The 6,000-nt window shown below is 50.0% G+C and overlaps 1 protein-coding gene across 1 annotated transcript in view; it reads right to left on the bottom strand.

The window, feature by feature from the left end:
• Window positions 1-929: 929 nt before the first annotated feature.
• The window catches only part of CELF3 (CUGBP Elav-like family member 3), a 122,424-nt gene continuing 117,353 nt past the window's right edge, over window positions 930-6,000 (bottom strand). Inside the window, 1 exon segment of the mRNA XM_048511020.1 lies at window positions 930-3,542. The gene's annotated coding sequence lies outside the window, so the exon portion shown is untranslated.

Genomic DNA, 6,000 nt, shown 5'->3' with positions numbered 1-6,000 from the left:
GGAATTAGGAGCATGGAGTATTTCTCGTTGCCCCCTTCGATTTTGCTTCCTGCGATGACACATTCTGTTTCTTCCACACACAAAAATCCAGACATGTGAGGAATGATTGGGATCACAACAGAGCAAATGGAAAGGGGACTGTGCCCGGCCTTTGGAACTGAAATACGCAGGGCCCGAAAAATCCAGCAGGCATCCAAGTGACGCCAAAAGGAGTTGGACGGTCACTTCAGAAGCTTTCAAAGGGAATGGCCGATGGAAATAATTTTGAAGGGATTGGTGGCGTATGGTGGGGAGCAACCGAGAGAGAAACTGAAGCTCCCGGAATCTAGTGGGTCAAAGCCGAGGGTCATGTGGAATCGGGAAAATTGGACATCAGCTTCTGCAGGAGTTGTGAGGGAGGGGGCCAGTGGTGTGTGTGTGTTTGCGTGTGTGTGTGTGTGTGTGTGTGTGTGTGTGTGTGTGTGTGTGTGTGAATCTGGGGTGTTGAAAGGTGACCAGTCCAAGTTTCTTTTGGTAGGCCTCCGTCAGTCAGTCCAACAGCTGTCTTCAACCCATTTCTCCATCTTTTCTGAGGGAAGGGGGAAAGTATGCTCAAAGGAGGTGATCCAAAAGGAGGTAGAGAAGTTGGGTGTTTCCACAGTTGCCTGATCCTCACTACCTTGATATCCAACCTGGGTGTTTGTCAGCTCCAGTGCTGTTGCAGTGATGACAAATTTAGCACGTGTGACAGCCAGCATGGGGAAGTGTTTGACAGCAGCGGGCTCTTTAACCTGGAGAACTGGATCCGATTCCCCATTCTTTCACGTGAGCGGCAGACTCATCCGGAGAACTGGGTTTGTTCCCCACTTCTCCACATAAGCAGCAGACTCTTATCTGGTGGACTGGATTTGTATCTTCACTCCTCCACAGGAAGCCTGCTGGGTGACCTTGGGCCGGTCACGGTTCTCTCAGAACTCTCCCAGCCCCACCTACCTCGCAAACTGTCTGTTGTGGGGAGAGGAAGCTGATTGTAAGCCGCTTTGAGACTCCTTAAAGGGAGAGAAAAGCAACTCTTCTTCCTGGTTGAAAAGCATCTCGTGGCAGGCCAAAAGGGATCCTGGAGTGAAGTGTGTACACTTTGAGTGTGGGATCTGCACCAAGCTCTACTTCAGAGGAAGCCCCTTGTGTAGTTCCCAGGGGTTTCCCTAGCCAGGGTTTCCAAGAAGGTCCTCTTGTGCTGGACAGCGTCTTGATTCAGCGTCCTCTGCATCCGACGTGCCGTGCGCCTGGCTAAAAATGGCCGCCTCCTTCGTTTCCAGGTGTAGCTGTGAAAATGTCCACCCAGCCACTATCCACACCAGCTCCCCTTCTTGCCCTTGAGTGGGGACAGCAAGGTAGGAAGTGGGGAGGCTTTTAATCTGACATGAGGAATCTGGCTTCTACACAGATGCCCCCACCCCATAAGCTGGGTATAACCCATTAACCAGCAGCCTCCAGGCCGAAAATAGCAAGATGGGAATTTCGGCAAGGGAAGAAATTTAATGTCATACTTGGCTAAGAACTGGACCAAGAGGGTTCTTCTGCGCTTATGGAGTGGGGGAGTGTTTTTTAATAAAGTTGCCGACTATTTCCCCAGCGGTGCTCCTGTGCCGTAAACAACTTCGCAGTCATTTAGTTGTGGCAACTTCGTGTGTGTGTGTGTGTGTGTGTGCGTGTGTGGGAAGTCTTTATCTGTTGTATTCCTACCTGTCCCATGCAGGACTAACAACGTACTATGATTAACAGTGTAGAAAGCAGTAGTGAAATAATCTTTGCCTTAATTATAGCATAGTTTAAACACCGAAATCACTTTTACTAGATCTGATCCCATTTCTGTGAGCAAAAAGGTTGACTCGATGTGCCGGATACGGTGGTAATTTCCTGGTCTTGCTGATATTTCAACAAGCGAGCCAGGCAATTCCGAATTAAATTAGCCTTCTGCAGGACTTCAATCGCCACAATAAAGGAAAGGGTCCTGCTGGCACGAGGATTTATCCAGTAAAATCTATTTTTGGACTTTTGAGTTTTGTTTTATACATGGTTAAAGAGCTTCAAAGAACTTGGGATATTCCGGTATTATTCTCTGAGTACTAATAGGACTGATCTGGAGCATGTGATAACGCAGCAGCCACGGGCTTAGAGAATCACCATTTCTGCTCAGAGAAATGAGACTGTATATTTTAAAAGTGGTTTCAGTGTTTCAACTACAATATAATTAAGGCAAGGATTATTTCATTATGGGTTTCCATATGGTTCATCATAGCACACTGTTTGTGAGTGTAACTTCTTTATCCGGATCCCTCGTCTTATAATTATCTGAGCAGGATTACAGCAGTTAACTCCCAGACCATGTTCTGCAAGAACCACTCGAGTTGCAGCAAGAAACAGGTCATTTTACCCCCAGAACTCCCCAAGGGCTTATTCACGGGGGAGCCTGCCTGCTGCCCCTCTGCGTGATTTTCTGCACTGGCTCTGCCGTCGGGCAGTCTGTATCATCTGGGGCAAGGGAGTCGCTTTACTTTATTTCTGCACCTGGATACGACGGGGGTCTTCCGATCAATCCCACTGCCGAGAAGCAGGCAACAGCCTGCCCTTGAAGGAGGCAACCAGGTGTGTCTCCGCAGAGTCCCAGGGAGTGGGTTCTTTTGCTGGTGGCTGGTTCTTGCACTTCCACGCTCTTAGGAGTTTTCTGGTAGCGAAGAACGCTGCAGATCAGCCTCCAGTTTTTACTGAGAGACGCAGGAGAGAAACCCCTTCCCTTCCTCTCTCTCCTTGGTCCATGGAAGGTTTGGCTGGCTCTTAGGGTCTGTCTGGACTAACAGGACACACCGGTTGGGGGAAGGGGTAGTTTTTCGAAAATCCTGTTTTCCCCAAGCTCACCGAATGGCCCCACTGCTCACTTGGCTGCCTCTTACAAAGGAAAGCATTTCAGGACGGTGCCTAGCCTGTCCTACCAATGGGTCGGAATCACATAGATCTATTCCGCTAACGGTGATCCTTGGTAAGAGGATCCTCCCCACGACAGAAGAGGCTCTAAGGATCTCGCATCAGGGGAACGCTCGTCGTATCTGTGCCTGCAGTCGATCCACAGCCGAGAAGAGGCGAACAACTTGTCCAAAAAGAATCTCACGCTGCCTCTTCCCCCTACCCCACTCTGACCTTCCATTTTGAAGCACAGTTTTCCCTTGCAAAAGAGTTTTCCTGATTCGGGCACCCGAGCTGGTCCTCTCCGGATCCTTCGAGTGCCACGGTTTTGCCTGCAGGATCGGCTACGCCACCGGGAGCGTGGCATCTAAGTTGGTCGGGACAGAAGGACGTGGCGGGCCGGTTTGGTCAATTCCAGCCTCTGAGAGGGAGTTAGTCGGTATGTTGGAGGATGGTTCAGGTTAGAGCCGGGGAGGAAAGCAGACTCCCTCGAGCTCTGCGGGGTGAGCAGTTTTCTCAGGCCTGTTGGAAGGAAGGGAAATAGGAGGCTGGAGGGGAAATTGGGGAGGGGGGCTTTGCTCCTTCATTGAGCTCCAGACCTAGAGAACAAAAGGGAGGGAGGCAGAAAAAGAGAAAAGGGGGCAGGGGAGAGACAAAAACAGAAGGGACATTTTAATCCGAACACTTTTCCCAGGTGGGGTTCTTTCCCCCCTGCTGGCTAACAGAGACCGAGAGCTGGCTGGTAGCCTAAGACATGCAGAAAAAGGGAGGCCGGCTGGGCTGGAATCCTGGGTTCCACTCCCACCCCATCCCGAGCCAGATCCACCCCAGCCACTGATCTGTGCCCTCCAAAACGGGTGGCTCACACCTGCCAATTCGCAGCGATGCAAAATGTTTGAGGATCAGAGCAGAGGGTATCAGGGGCTTGCTTTGTGAACAAAGATACCTTTTCCTCATATGTGTCAAACCCAATTCTTTTTTCTTTTCACAGCAAGACCGGTCATGGTGGGAGGCCAGCGCCTATACTGTCAACAGATACACACTCCATGTTGAATCATAACGTTTTGAAATGGGCTTTTGAAGTAGATCCGTAACCACGGTGGGGCGAAAAAGGGGCTGGGCCCCATCAATCATTTGGCCTGCCCCTCCAATCAGTACTAGTGTAAATTCTGTATTGTAAAAAAAGGAAGAAGCTGAGAATTCATGTCTTCCAAATGTGAGTTCTCTAAATAATTGGCTAGAACAGAATTTTCTGCTCAGCAAACAGAATTTGCTTAAGTGTCCTAATTTTAAAAGCCTCTCTCTCTCTCTCTCTCTCTCTCTCTCTCTCTCTCTCTCTCTGTGTGTGTGTGTGTGTGTGTGTGTGTGTGTGTGTGTGTGTGTGTGTGTGAAACATAGGATATCAAACTTTTTTTTGCACTTTGCTAATTTTTGTAATCCTAGTCCTACTGCATTGCTTATTAGATTCCTCATGCTATTCAATTATGTTGCTTTCTACCATGTATTCGCTTCAAGTCTCAAGGACAAAATTAGTAAACAAATAATAAAGGACAAATAAATAAATAATAGAGAAAATAAATAATGATGGACAGACCACCACTGGACTCATTTTCTCCTTCCAAAACGAAAATCTTCTGGCTGCAGGCCTGTTTTGAGAGAGTGGGTGTGCAGAAGGATGCGGGGTGGGGGGGAAATCAGAGGCTTCTGGGGTACCATTAGCTCACCAACACTGCCGCTGCTCAGATTGCCTGGCAGCTCTAGGTATACATGTGCCTGCCAGCTGACCGGCAGCTCAGGGCGCATGCATGCCCAGCCTGCAGGAGGGTGCCCCATCTTTTCCAGCTGGAGGGTTTGATTCCCGCTCGGCTGGTCTAGTGCACCCTGTTTGGAACTTTAGCTTTTATACTGGGGTGGGGACATAGGAGAAAAAATTGGGGAGGGGGCTTGACCTTTAAGAATCAGCCTGTCTCAACCAGAGCTATTCAGAGCAAAAGCCCTTACAAGCCCTCCTCTTCCTCTGCACATTCTGGAGTTGGCAGGTGTGTCCCTCCGAGTGTTTTGCAGGAAATACGAAAAGAGCTTTGGACCTCGGTTAAGGGTCAAAAGGTCGGGGGATGGGGGGGAGGAGCTGAAGCTAGGCTCTTCTCTGTTTTCTTTTCCTGTTCCCAAAATGCAATGCTTCCATCTTTCGGCCAATCCCCCAGGATTCCAGCAGCCCGGCTCCCCCCCCAATGCAAGGCAAACTGCACAGAATCATCCATATAGCTCCTTCTGCCATTCTGCCATTTCTCCAAGGGCAACACAGAGCACCGAGATGGTAGTGGGGGAACCCAGCCAGGTTTCGGGACTTACCCGTCTCTTCCTCCGTAGCGGGGCAAGGAGAAAAATGTTGCTCGTCTCTGCAAGGCATGTTTTACCCCAGAGGGGAGGGTTTGGAGGAGAGTGGTCACGTCTCAAATTCATAAAATTGTCTCTAAGTCATGGTGGGGAAGGTAAATCCCTATCTCTGCCACTGACTTCTGTTTTGACCATAGATGCCTTCCTTTGCTGGTAACAGTCTGCTCTCCCTGGTTTACATAAAGGGCCAGATGTTTCTACAATCAGGCCTCCGTCAGGCCTCCAAGAATAATTCTGCAGTCAGTGACGGGGGAGAGCACGGAAGATCTTCTGTCTCCATTTTGGGGATTCGTCTCTACCCCCCCCCTCCGCGCACTGCCCTGTGGAGCCGGCAGTCCTCAGCGCCCGGTCTCCACAGAGTGCCAGCCGCGGCCCCACGATGCTTTCCAGCAACTGAAAGTACACACACGCACACACTGACGACAACGACATCAAAAAAAGAAAAGCAAAAAACACAGGAGAAACCCACGACGACAATGACGACAGGAAAACGACAACCAAAGGACAGAAAAGCCCTTGAGAAGCTTGGATTCCCAGTGACGGAACAGCGCTCTGGCCAGGCAACCACACAGCAGCACATGAGGTTCCGGAGGCATGAACGGTTACTATGGAACAGCCAATCAGGGACCACTGGGATGGGGACAACCCAGGGACCCAGGG

Source organism: Sphaerodactylus townsendi, linkage group LG01 (assembly GCF_021028975.2).
Source record: "Sphaerodactylus townsendi isolate TG3544 linkage group LG01, MPM_Stown_v2.3, whole genome shotgun sequence".
In the NCBI taxonomy this organism is placed as follows: Eukaryota; Metazoa; Chordata; class Lepidosauria; order Squamata; family Sphaerodactylidae; genus Sphaerodactylus; species Sphaerodactylus townsendi.
The sequence above is the reverse complement of the archived record's forward strand: the minus strand, read 5'-3'. Positions and strand labels throughout refer to the sequence as shown.